The sequence below is a fragment of the Parasteatoda tepidariorum genome, chromosome 10, assembly GCF_043381705.1.
Source record: "Parasteatoda tepidariorum isolate YZ-2023 chromosome 10, CAS_Ptep_4.0, whole genome shotgun sequence".
In the NCBI taxonomy this organism is placed as follows: Eukaryota; Metazoa; Arthropoda; class Arachnida; order Araneae; family Theridiidae; genus Parasteatoda; species Parasteatoda tepidariorum.
This window is the reverse complement of record NC_092213.1, coordinates 15,243,014-15,256,972: the sequence shown is the minus strand read 5'-3', so window position 1 is coordinate 15,256,972 and position 13,959 is coordinate 15,243,014. Positions and strand designations below refer to the sequence as shown.

General features: G+C 32.2%; 1 protein-coding gene across 1 annotated transcript in view; it reads left to right on the top strand.

Annotated features, from left to right (window-relative positions):
• The window catches only part of LOC107455766 (glycine receptor subunit alpha-2-like), a gene marked incomplete in the record, with an annotated part of 127,669 nt that overhangs the window by 76,509 nt on the left and 37,201 nt on the right, over positions 1-13,959 (top strand). Inside the window, 1 exon segment of the mRNA XM_043044493.2 lies at positions 11,198-11,259.

Sequence of the window (13,959 nt, the reverse complement as noted above, 5' to 3'; positions counted from 1 at the left end):
TTATTCACCATAGCTGTTCTATTTTTTATCCAGACTGTTGCCATCCAACATATAATAAATAATTTATAATGATTTTACTTAATCGATTCATTATCGATTAAGAATAATACTACAGAGTATCCCCCCAGTGTCAGAGAATTATACTCTGAAACGACATAATATTTCACATAAAATTTTGAATATTACTCTATTTGCATCATTGAAAATAATATTTTATACTAAACAACCTTGCTTAGCTAATAATGTTAATAACTAACATAAGTTGCCAGTTTTGCTGGAAAGTGTACATGTCTTCCAGACCTAGTCACAATCACGTCCGGGTCACCATTGAAGTGTTGTTTTATCGCTTTAATACAAGATAGACTTATTCAGAAGGTTAGCAAATATTTATTCACCATAGCTGTTCTATTTTTCATCCAGACTGTTGCCATCCAACATATAATAAATAATTTATAATCATCTTACTTAATCGATTCATTATCGATTAATAATAATACTGCAATATTAAAAAAACTCTCAAGTTGCGAAATTTCCAAGTGTTACAAAAATAGGCTGATCGAAATTTACTGCTTAACAACCACACAGAAAACTTTCGTACTCAACAGATTTTTTTCCGGTTGACGTCAAAAAATTGACTTTGATAATTATTGATGAGATTGTGTATGTTGTGTCCCCGAAAGCGTTGAAAAAAGGTGATGTGCTGTAATGCTGCCATCTGTCGAGATGCAGAAGAGTTGAGTGTTTATTGTAGTACATGATCATCAATGTGGTGAGTTACAGTAACGATATATGTTGGCTACCACCTAGAAACCTTTGTGTTCATATCTGAATGCTCAAACTTTCAACAAGAAGGCTAACGCCCTACCGAGCTTAGCTAGAAAACTTTAAAAAGCTATAGATATTCACTTTTATGCAACAGATCCTGTAAAGTAGCACACCATAAGTTTGCTGTTCTCACGAAATATTTATTTATATAACCTACGGCGGTAAAAGCTTTGTCAGAAGAGGAGAGCAATATTGAAATTCCCTGTTCTTTTTTTTTCTTTTTTTTAAATTAAATCTTTTCGTTTTATAAATAAAAAGAAATGTCTAAAACCCATCAAATGCATTTTACATCAATAGGTTTTATTTTGCCACCTAAAAATGTGTCTCATGACAGATTAAAATGTAGTTTTATAGTAAATTTACCTAGTTTTAAGAAACACAGGTTTTTCACGGGACAGTTACAGAACTTTTCCATGCTTCAAACAGGTTTGTATCACCTCACATTGTCACCGGAACATAAATCAGAGCCATTTTTTTTACATTTTCCTAAATCTTTTTAAACCTTAATGACTCAAACTAAATAAGCTCACACACGGTCAAATAAATGAGAAAAAAATAGCGTGGAAAGAAATAGAGGTCTACGGGTCCACACAAAGTGCTATCACCCACGCACAGACTCTACTTCCATGATATACATCATTGTCATGGATTTACGAGGATGATAACGGGTACCAGGTTATTTATAAATCAATCAGTTCCATAAACAAATCTGAAGGCTAACCATGGACTTATTAAAAAGAAAACAATTCTCCATTGATCAAGCATCAAGTGAAGATGTTGCACCCACTTCAAACGTCCCCTTCTATGACGTGACAAATGGCAGATTGCCTCTCGAGTAATCAAGATTTGTGAATAATGTCACCACAATTTGATACTGAAATTTCGGTGGCCGTACCAAAGCGAGTATCTGAGCTGATTCCAAGTTGTTCCTTCACAAGATTCTTTTCTTCACTTGCATATCGGCAAATACCTTGGCGCACGTTAAAACTGTTGGCTATCTTTAGCTGAACATCTGGAATGCAGCACCTGTTATCAAAGTAATATATTTTCAAAGTCCATGGACCACAGAAAGACTCATATTTAGCCATCTGGTTACTTCTATCTGACTTCTGTCCTTCCTCCAGACTTCAAGTGGATTTCCATTGGAATTCTTTTGACCAGCATGCATAAAATTCTTTGTTACAATGTGGCTATCTTAGATTTTTAATTTCAAAATCACAGCGAAATTTGCTGGATATCTTCCAGCCATACAATATTATGATTCGGGTGGATGGTGCATTTCAAATGCACTGCAACTAGCTTACTTACTGAAGTTTTACTGAGAGATTCTTATTTGGCAGTAAATTTTTATTTCATTGCTTATTTTTGGGTGAGTTTTTGCAATTTTTTGTGAATTTTTCTTAATTTATGCGAGTTATCTCGCTTAATTCTTAATTAAGCGAGCCGTGATAGCGTAGGGGATAAGGGAGTTTGCCTTCCAAAGAGGTAAACCGGGATCGAATCCCAACGATAGTGATGCGAAGTCCGCATCCAGCGTGCGCTGACCGCAATGCTAACGTGAAATATCCTCAGTGGTAGACGGATCATGAGTTAGAGTCCTCTTCCAGTCAGGCTAACCGAGAAAGACTTTCGTATTTGTTTCTCTCCATGCAAAGCAAATGCGGGTCAGTTCCATCAAAAAGTATTCCACTAAAGCAAATTTCTCCCGATACTTGATCCAGGAGTTCCCTTGTCTTCTGGATTTAATTAAAAAATTACAAGGCTACAGAGTTGAACATTAGTAGTTGTAAACCCAAAAAAATTGGGTCTGCTGTTCATATAAAATAAAATAAAATTTATGATCAGCAGTTTATTGTCATGCAATAAGAATCAACGTAAGTGACAAAAATTAAAAATTGAGATTTTAATGTTTTTGACATTTTTTCTGTGATACGCTATTTATTGCAAAATAATAATAACAATAAAAAAATGCTTTATTTGTTTTTTTAATTCTATTTTAGCTCTTATAGCATTAGCAACTGAAAGAAAATATTGGTCAGTGTGCACTTTCTCAAAATATATCATGAAGCACTTACTTTGTTTTTGCAATTATTGTTAAAATAAGTTAATTTAATATTAATATTTTAACTAATTTATTATTTTAATAATTTATTAAAGATTGTTAATTTATTTTATTTTAAGAATTTCATCAGTGAACTTATAGGAAACTTAACTTAGCAATACCATGAGTTTCTAGAAAATTCTCATGGTCAATTTTAGGTTGAGTGGTAGTAAAATTTTAATTTGAAATGATTTTTGTTTTTTGAGATTCATTATGAAACCAATTTAATTTTCATGTACTTGAAAAGTCAGAAACAAACTATAGCTCATATGGATCTGAGCATCACTGTTATTTTTACGTTAATTAAATAAACAATGTTCTTAGAAACGTTTACCTGCGCAAATTTATCAAATATTGCTCTAACAACATTACTTGATAAATGTATTATAGCTCACACATCTTCTGTTGCCTTGGCGATATTTAACATTTACCATGCAGCCTGCCTCTGAACCATTGAAGAAAACCATGTAGCATGACGTTACANAGATGCAGAAGAGTTGAGTGTTTATTGTAGTACATGATCATCAATGTGGTGAGTTACAGTAACGATATATGTTGGCTACCACCTGGAATTGAACTAGAACCCTTTGGATTCATATCTGAATACTGAAACTTTCAACAAGAAGGCTTACGCCCTATCGAGCTTAGCTAGGAAACTTTAAAAAGTTGTAGATATTCACTTTTATGCAACAGTTCCTGTAAAGTAGCACACCATAAGTTGGTTGTTCTCACGAAATATTTATGTATGCAACTTATGGCGGTAAAAGCTTTGTCAGAAGAGGAGAGCAATATTGAAATTCTCTGTTCTTTTTTTTTTCGAAATTAAAGTTTCTTATTTTATAAATAAAAAGAAATGTCTAAAACCCATCAAATACATTTTGCTTCAATAGGTTTTATTTTGTCACCTAAAAATGTGTCTTATGACGTGTATGAAATATAGTTATATAGTAAATTTCCCTAGTTTTAAGTAACACAGGTTTTTTACGGGACAGTTACAGAACTTTTCTATGCTTCAAACTGGTTTGTATTACCCCACATTGTCACCGCAACATTATTTAAAGCCATTTTTTTACATTTTCCTAAATCTCATTAAATCTTCATGCCTCAAACTAAATAAGCTCACACACGGTCAAATAAAGGAGAAAAAAATAGCGTGGAAAGAAATAGAGGTCTGCAAGTCCAGACAAAGTGCTATCACCCACTCTCAGACTCTACTTCCATTATATACATCATTGTCATGGATTTACGAGGATGATAACAGGTACGAGGTTCCTTATAAATCAATCAGTTCCATAAACAAATCTGAAGGCTAACCATGGACTTATTAAAAAGAAAATAATTCTCCATTGATCAAGCATCAAGTGAAGATGTTGCACCCACTTCAAACGTCCCCTTCTATAACGTGACAAATGGCAGATCGCCTCTCGAGTAATCAAGATTTCTGAATAATTTCACCACAATTTGATACTGAAATTCCGGTGGCCGTACCAAAGCGAATATCTGAGCTGATTCCAAGTTGTTCCTTCACAAGATTCTTTTCCTTCACTTGCATATCGGCAAATACCTTGGCTCACGTTAAAACTTTTGGCCATCTTTAGCTGAACCTCCGGAATGCAGAACCAGTCATCAAAGTAATATATTATCGAAGTCCATGGACAACAGAAAGACTCATATTTAGCCATCTGGTCACTTATATCTGACTTCCGTCCTGCCTCTTTCCATCGGAATTCTTTTGACAAGTGATGCTTAAAAATCATTGTTGCAATGTGACTATCTGAGGTTTCTAATTTCAAAATCAGAGTGAAATTTGAAGGATATCTTCCAGACATACAATATTATGATCCTGTTAGATGGCACATTTTAAGTGCACCGCAAGTAGTTTAGTTATTGAAGTTTTGCACAGCGACTCTTATTTGGCAGCAAATTTTTATTTCATTGCTAATTTTTGGGTGAGTTTTTGTTATTTTTGGGAATTTTTCTTAATTTATGATATGCTAGCCATAATGGCTCAGGGGATAGAGAGTTCCAATGAGGTGAACCGGGATCGATGGCGACACGAATTCCGCATCCCGCGTGTACTGACCACAGTGCTGATGTAAAATATCCTCAGTGGTAGACGGATTATGGGTTAGACTCCCCTTGCCGTGAGGCTAGCAGAGAAAGGCTTTCGTGGTTTTCCTCTCCATGTAAAGGAAATGCGGATTAGTTCCATCAAAAAGTCTTCCACAAGAGCAAATTTGTACCGAAACTTGATCCAGGAGTTCCCTTGTTTTCTGGATTGGGTTCAAAATTGCAAGGATACAGAGTTGAACATAGTAGTAAACCCAAAAAATTGGGTCAGCTGTTCATATAAAATAAAAAAAAATTATGATCAGCAGTGTATTGCCATGCAATAAAAAATTCAACGTAAGTGACAAAATTCCAAATTGAGATTTTAATGTTTTTGATATTTTTTCTGTGATAAGCTATTTATTGCAAAATAATAATAACAATAAAAAAAAAATTTTTTTTAGTTTTTTTAATTCTATTTTAGCTCTTATAGTATTAGCAACTGAAAGAAAATATTGGTCAGTGTCACTTTCTCAAAATATATCATGAAGCACTTACTTTGTTTTTGCAATTATTGCTAAAATAAGTTAATTTAATATTAATATTTTAACTAATTTAATAATTTTAATAATTTATTATAGATTGCTAATTTATTTCATTTAAAGTATTTCATCAGTGTACTTAAAAGAAACTTAACTTAGCAATACCATGAGTTTTTAGAAAATTCTCATGGTCAATTTTAGGTTGTGTGGTAGTAAAATTTTAATTTGAAATGATCTTTGTTTTTTGAGATTCATTATGAAACCAATTTAATTTTCGCGTACTTGAAAAGTCAGAAACAAACTATAGCTCATATGGATCTGAGCATCACTGTTAGTTTTACGTTAATTAAATAAACAATGTTCTTAGAAACGTTTAACTGCGCAAATTTATCAAATATTGCTCTAACAACAATATTTGATAAATGTATTATAGCTCACACATCTTCTGTTGCCTTGGCGATATTTAACATTTACCATGCAGCCTGCCTCTGAACCATTGAAGAAAACCATGTAGCATGACGTTACACACAAAACTATTAACCAAATACAAAGCTATTTATAGATCAGGAATTATTTGGAAAATGCCATTAATGACTTATCAAGATATGTAACAAAAAACACATGTTGTTGTTAAAAGCTTAAGCAAACATTTTATTTCGTCATACAACATATATTATATTCTAATCAGTGTATCTTCGCCATTCTGTCGAAAAGTTATCTATAATTAGCTTTCGAATTTTTATTTCAGTAAAAAGTGTAGTTAAAATAAGTTTTTTTTTGGTAAATTTTTCGAAATTAATAATTATTAATTAAAATATGTAAATGAAGTTTGATTTAATTTATTTTGTTATGATCTGCCACTTTAATTCGGGGTTGGAAACCTATTGATTTCTAACTTTAACCAATTTTTATTTATTTTTAACCAATTGTAAAGAAGAGATAATTCATCTTTATTTTCATAACACGTGGGTTTAAAGGGAAGATCTCAAATATACTATATAGTTATTCCTACAAAAACTTACATTTTTTAAGGTTTATTTAAGATTGTTTGCTGTGTCAAGGTTGATTTGAGGTTTATTTGAAGTTGACTTCAAAAACAACCTTAAAAGATCAACCTCCCTAGGTGTATAAATTTGTTTTATTCACACTTGTGGTTGATTGAAATGTACTTTAGAGCAACCAACTTAGGGCGGTTGTTTTAGGGATGAGTTTTTTTTTTAATATTTCAGGAGCATAATTATATTTAAAGGGCGAATAATTTTACCCGACATCAACTAAAAGTACTGCCGAAGCCGTAGTGGCTCATAGGATAGAGCGTTCACCTACCAATAAGGAGAACCGGGTTCTAATCCCAGCGATGACTGGTCGATACGAATTCTGCAACCAGCTCACACCGACAACAGTTCTGACGTAAAGTATCCTAAGTGGTAGGCGGATCATGGTTTAGAGTCTATTTGCCGTCAAGCTAACCGTGGAAGGTTTTCGTGGTTTTCCTCACCATGTAACGCAAATGCGGGTTAGTTTCATCAAATAGTCTTACACGAAAGTACATTTCTTCCTATACTTGATCCAGGAGTTCCCCAGTCTTCTGGATAGAGTTCAAACTTACAGGGCTAAGGTTATAAATAAAATAAAATTATTGCCGATTTATATATCTGGTTGATTTTGTGAGGTATAAATGAGATTGAAATTCAGGTTTATTAATGAAGTTATTTATGCTGCAAAACATAACCACATTTTCTACCTGAGGTATATATTTTACAACTATCAACCTCAAAAACACCTAATTATTTTTAAGGGTTGGGCAGAAGTTGTTTTAATTTACAAAATTGGACACAACTGCTTTCTCTAACTTTAAACATAACCATTTTCTGAAGGATCTAGATCTCTAACCCTGGCAGAATCTGGAAAATATAGTCATAATATTGTGGTCAGCAGGAGAGTGGTCAAAAGTTTGTTGTTGTTGTTTCTAATGGCACTTTCTAAATCAATGAAGCCTACTTTATGAAACAAAGCGAGTTTAAGGCAGATGGTGCTTTCATGTTTTTAAGTGGCGACATCTATGGCCGAGAATACGACTTCAGATACACACTCATCACAACCTGTTAATAAGATGGACCCTTCAAATCATTCATTCATCCACAGATCGTAATTTTGACCAAAACCAGAAATTGATCTTTCTCCTATTCAGTGCTCTCAGAGGCATGATTTGTAAAGATAGACATGGAGGTCTTTGTGACTTGACAGATTCAACCTGCACCAGTCACCGCTTACGACACGAGGAGTCTTCGGCCGGTAGGGATCGAACTCACTACCTCTTGGACATGGGCTCAACGACCAACGTCAAAAGTTTGGTTGCCTTAATCGTAATTTTTACTCTTTGGTTATTTCGTTTGATCTCGAGAAAGCTTTGAGCGAATCAAAGAGTTTTGACTATGATTATAAAGTTAATTTATTCAATGACAAATCTTCTCTCTAAAAATCTATAATTATTCATTAATTTCGATTATTTCATTAAATAACAGTCAAACACATTTTGAATTTTAAGGTATACATTATTTTAAAGAGTGTAATTTTATATGCCAAAATACAAAATTTGGGTGAACTTGGACGATTAGTTCCTAAGAAATTAAGTTTTAAATTATGGAGACTTTTTTTATATTCATAGTCATAAGTAATATCACACTTCAGTAATATCCATGACAAAAATTGTCATCGTGCCCATTGCAGTTGTCCATTGCATACGAGTCTCAATTGATGATTGGGAGAGGTTGTATAATTAGTTTGTTTATGCTATAAAGTTTAAAAATATTAAAAAAATAATTGGCTGGCAAAAGCATGAATAAAAGTGAAAATATTAAAAAATAACGGGCTAGCAAAAGCATGAATAAGATAAAATAAATACATAAAGAGATATACAATAAAATAAAAGCAGACGATAAAATTGGAAGACCTTTTTAGAACAACAGAGAGTTGTTGTTGTGGAATGTGAGTTTTCATATATCCCGTTACGGGCACTTTTTCTACTTTGTTTTATAAGATTTAACTATCCCGTTACGGGTACTTTATATTTGTTACTGTATTTGTTGTGGTGTGAAACAAACGTTTTTTTAATAAAACAAAGAACTATTTATTAATATAGCTTGATACGTTACAATGTTCTACTTTATGTTAAACAAGAAATATGGGTAAAAATATACTTGAGGGTGCCCCTTGGCGAAATTGGCGACTTATGTTTGGTGCCATACTTGTTTGCCTTGAACGTCGTGGTAACCCACAAACAGGAAATTTATATCTATTACTAATTAAACCTTCATTCATACACCAGTCAATCACTGTTTTTTTTTTCATTGTTATTAAAATCATACAGAAACTTAAGATTTATCTTATTGACAGTATTCATTTTTAGTACCAGAAGCAAAACTAACCTTACCAGCCGGTATCCAAAGTAGAACCAACGGATCTCTGAAATTACATTTAAAAATTCATTTAAAAACAACGCTAAATTCTAAACTAATCAGAATTCTAAACTAATCGATTAAAATCTAAGCCAATCAGAATTATGATTGGTTTCAACATCGTCCAGCTAGGCGATCAATCACGATCACAACTTGGCGGGTGCACCCTCAAGTATAGTCTCCCCGAAATATGTAGTGAAGGATTCGAAATTTTTGTGAAATAATCTTTATGTGAGAATATAGAATGCTTCACTTAAGAGAATTGATAATCTACGGGCTTGACTTTCTCTAAATAGAATGGAAAGAACAGTTGATAACGTAATCAAATGCCACGCTTCACCAATTAATTAGAATAGAATAATCCACACTACTTCACTTGCAGGTATCCCATTGATCAAACTTAATAAAGTCATTAAAAATGCGTTTTAAGTAATTATTACAAAGTTATAACTAGTTTATCTCAGAAAGTAAAATATAATACAGAAAGCTTGAATTATTCAACAGAGAATATCTCTAAAATAATATTTTTTTATTATATATTCCTTTAAATTTTTAAAGAATTGTGAAATTTAAGCAATCAAATTTCTATTCATTTTCTATTCTTTGACATCGGTATTAGCAATAATTTCAATATAATGTGTACATTGATAATAATTCGAGATATTTGGGCCTTTAATGAAGCGCATTTCTAAAGCCCTATTCATCTACTCCAAATTACGGCTATATATCAGTCTGGGTTGTTAGGAATGCCTATCACACTATAAAATGATTAATGAATTATTGAGGAATATAATATATCAAATAATTTTCTATGTTCACCTCGTTAGAAGTTCCTTTAATGGCGATTGTTTGCATTTATTTTAGGAATTGTTGCGCATTTCATTAATTTTTTTCTTTTTTAAACTTCTTACATTCACAATATTTTTTTTAAAGTTTTTGGGTCGAAAGTATTGGATTGAAAGGTCATTTAAAGTAGAAGCAATAAAAAGTAGGATTAACGATGTGCTGGTGCTAAACTAACTTACTATGCAAAGATAATTAAGTTTCTAAATCTTTCTTAAGGTTAAGATAATTAGACACTTCTAAACTATGATTAAGTACCATCTTCAAGTCATGAACAGAAGGCAGCGTTGGCTCAGGGGATAGAGCACTTGTCTGTTAATGAGCTCTCAATGTCACCAAGTTCAAATCCCAGCGATAACTCGTCTGTGCGAGACCTACCCCCGGCTCACACTGACCACAGTGCCGACGCAAAATATCCTCACGGATAGAAGAAATAAGAGTTAGAATCAACATCACGTTGAGCTAACCATGGGAGGTTTTCGTATGTTGCCAGTCCGTGTAACGCAAATGGGGGTGAGTTTCATGAAAAATCCCCCTCTGAAGGCTAATATGTTTCAATGCCAGGAGCAATCCTTGCATCCCTTTAATCCCTTGCATCCTTGTCTTTTGGGTTGGGTTTGAACTTACTCTACGAATTTGAACAAAGATAATTTTAAACTCAAATATAAGATGTAAAAAAAAGGTCATGGCTCAAAGCTTGGGTGTCTCAAGGGGTAATGTGTGACCGATGTTCGAATTCCAACAATGGCTAGCTGACAAGACTTCTTCTTCCAGCCTGAGCACTGATAGGCTAAAATATTCTCATTAGTATAAGTAAATCCCTTTACCGGTAGATTAGTGAATACACTTCTGGTGCAATTAACCATGACAAGATTTTTTTGTCAGAAAATAAATTATATTAGATCGATACATTTTATACTAGCAAAATATAAATAATTATACTTTGTTATTTATACCTTTTCCAGTTTTTTGTGACATAAAAAATAAATTTGTACGCTTGTACTTATAAAAAACAAACTTTATTAAAATGTGTCGTATTTACAATTCAATACTCTTTACTTTGTTTGTATTAAATATGTTTGTGCCTGCCGTGAAAATTAAATCTTTACACTTGCGTTTGTGGTTGTAATGATGTTTTCATACGAGGGCTTTAGTTTTCAAGATAATTTGCACCATCAAAGAGAAATAAATATGATTGAGGTTGCATTGTTCTTATACAAATTTACTGTACTGGAAATATGATACTACAGCATTTTTTTTAAAGTGCGTATTATTTTTAAATTTCTATTGTGCTTTCAAACATTTCAATTTGCATTAAATTTTATCTGTATTTACGACAATATACAGATTGAAAGTGTAATCAGAACTTTTTTTTCCAGATTTTGTCTTTCCATATGAGTTTGTAGAAACTATGAAGAAGAAAAATTTAAATCTGAAGAATGTAAGTATGATTAAAATTAACATGGAAAGAGAGATCTTAAGCATTTTGTGCCAGTTGGCTTCATCCATAAATTTTTGAAATACAATGAGTCACATTTCAGTAAAAATGGGATTTGCCCATTTATCCCATTTTTCGGTAAAAATGGGATACGGTAAAAAATATCGGCACCCTAACTGTATGTATTTTTGCCGTAATTTAATCCAGAATTGAAAGTGCACGCAAAACTGCGAACAACAGCTGGACGGTGAACAAATTTAGTGAATATATTGTTTAAATCTAACTAAGGTGTTAGGATTGAATGAAGAGTAGAAGAGTTGGGAAATTTAAGTAAAATTGGGATGTATTTAAGTATTCAAATACAGCTAGTAATGAGATAATTCACTAAATATCATCTTCCATCCATATCATATCAGCCAACTAATATCTTCATAAACATTATTACAAACCCACTTATCGCAAACTCCTAATCACTCCTAATCATCCAATCACTCTTAATTACAAGTCATTACGATCATTAGTGATCACAGTACGATCATTAATGATCCTTTGTTTACGATTAATATTAAATATCCATATTCAGTGACGTGGTGCCTCAGGGAATAAAGAGTTAGCCTTCCAACGATCCAATGTGGTAAACAAAGTTCGATTCCGAACGGATTGCTGGTAGACAAGAATTCCACACCAGGTTCGCACCAACCACAGTGTGGACAAAAAATATTTACGGTGGTCAACTGGTCATGGGTTAGAGTACCCTTACGGTCAGGATTACCTTTTGTGGTTTTCAGGATTTTCCTCTCCATTTGACGCAAATCAGTTTAAATGCGGTTTAGTACGATCAAAAAGCTCTAAACAAAGGAAAATTTCTCTACATACTTTATTCAGAAGTCTCCTTGTCTTCTGTATTCGGTTCAAAATTACCAGGCAACAGAGTTGAGCATTGGAATTCGTAAACACAGAATCGGGTCGGCTGTTCAACGACGGTTATAAAATAATATAAAATAAAATATCTGTATTTATTCAATATCTTAAACTAAGTTTAATTTTACACTTTAATTGATATAAAAATGTAAAAATTAGATTTCTTGAAAATAAATTCTAACAAAAAATATCTATATCTTTTAAATCTAATATTATGAATTTTAAAATTTCCGTTTTATAGCAAACTCAATACATTTGGTGTTAAATTATTTTCTTTCTAAATTATAGCATATTCATTAACAATTATTCTTTGAGAACTTAATTTTATCAACAAAAAATAATTAAATAAAAACTTGAATATTATATAATGTCGAATAAGACTTTCGCATAATATCTAGCTCAATAAATTTGTTGTTAAATTGTTTGCTTTGATGATAATAAAATTATTAAAGATTGACCACTTAGAACTTTAATATTATTTTAAAAACTCATAATCAATCATTTCATTAATAACAGTTTTAAGCTTCAATGAAATATAAGAAAGATGCATTAAATTCATTTATAATAAACTCGAACATAAAAAAGTTATTAAAACATAGTTAATAAATTGTTCTCAAAACCACCATGGAATGTATTTTGAAACTAACACTAATTTATAAGCAAACTAAACTTATGTATAACAAATATATCGTAAATATATTTTTGATAGCAATTTTACTTAAAAGGCTGTAGCATTTTCCTGAAAGTGACAAATTTCATCATTTAATACCTCATTACGCATGTCTGCATAATACAAATTGTCTGAGATGTTTTGTTGTATTTTTTTTTTGTTTTTTTTATCAAACAATAGTTGCCAAGAAATATTATTAATGGTTTATTCAAACCAACTTCTTAATCATTAGTCACGACATTTGGCGAGTAAATTTGTCATTCCTTCACCCAACTTTTTCTTAAATCTCTTTTGGCTGAAGAACTGTGTTTGCGAAAAATATTTGTAAGAAAGAAATTGGTTTGGAAAGATTTGGCGAGAGAAAATGCTAGAAATCTTATTCTGTGAGTTGGGTTCCATGCAGTGAATAAATAGCTGAGCATGCCAAAGAAAATAAAAGAGAAAATAGCGATTTCAGAAATGATAAATCATGGCGGGGAGCCAAAGTGGACTTTTGAAATAGAAAAGTCTTCAAATCTTAAAATATCGTTGAAAGGAGGTTTGATTTCTAAAATTTCTTCCTGTTTGAATTGCAGTGGTGATCTACATGTCAAATTTATTCCCTGAATAGGTAAATAAAAAAGTATTTTTGAAAATGAGATTTTGAGAAATTATTCACCTTCAGTAATACAAAAGATTCTTATTAATTATTAGATCCCTATAATTATCATCCCTATTCCACTAAGTTTTGTGGACAAGTTCAAATTATCTAGTTCACTTTCTTCATTCGTAGAATGTCCAATAGCTCAGCTTCTTTCCAGCACTATTGATCAACAAGTTCTGCTGTTATTAAGAAGTTCTGCTGTTATTAATTATCATCCTTATTCCACTTAGTTTTGAGGACAAGTCTAAGTGATTTAGTTCACTGTCTTCAGACGCAAAAAGTCCAAATGCCCTGCTTCTTCCCAGCACTGTTGCTCAATAAGTTCTGCTGTTATTAGTCTGATTTATCAGACAAACTAATCAGTGTACGGTATCGCCCATTGCTTAGTATTATTTTTTTTTCGATTTTCCCCCTTTTTTCCATTGTTACAATTGCAGGTTGCTGGACTTTAATTCATATATATATATAT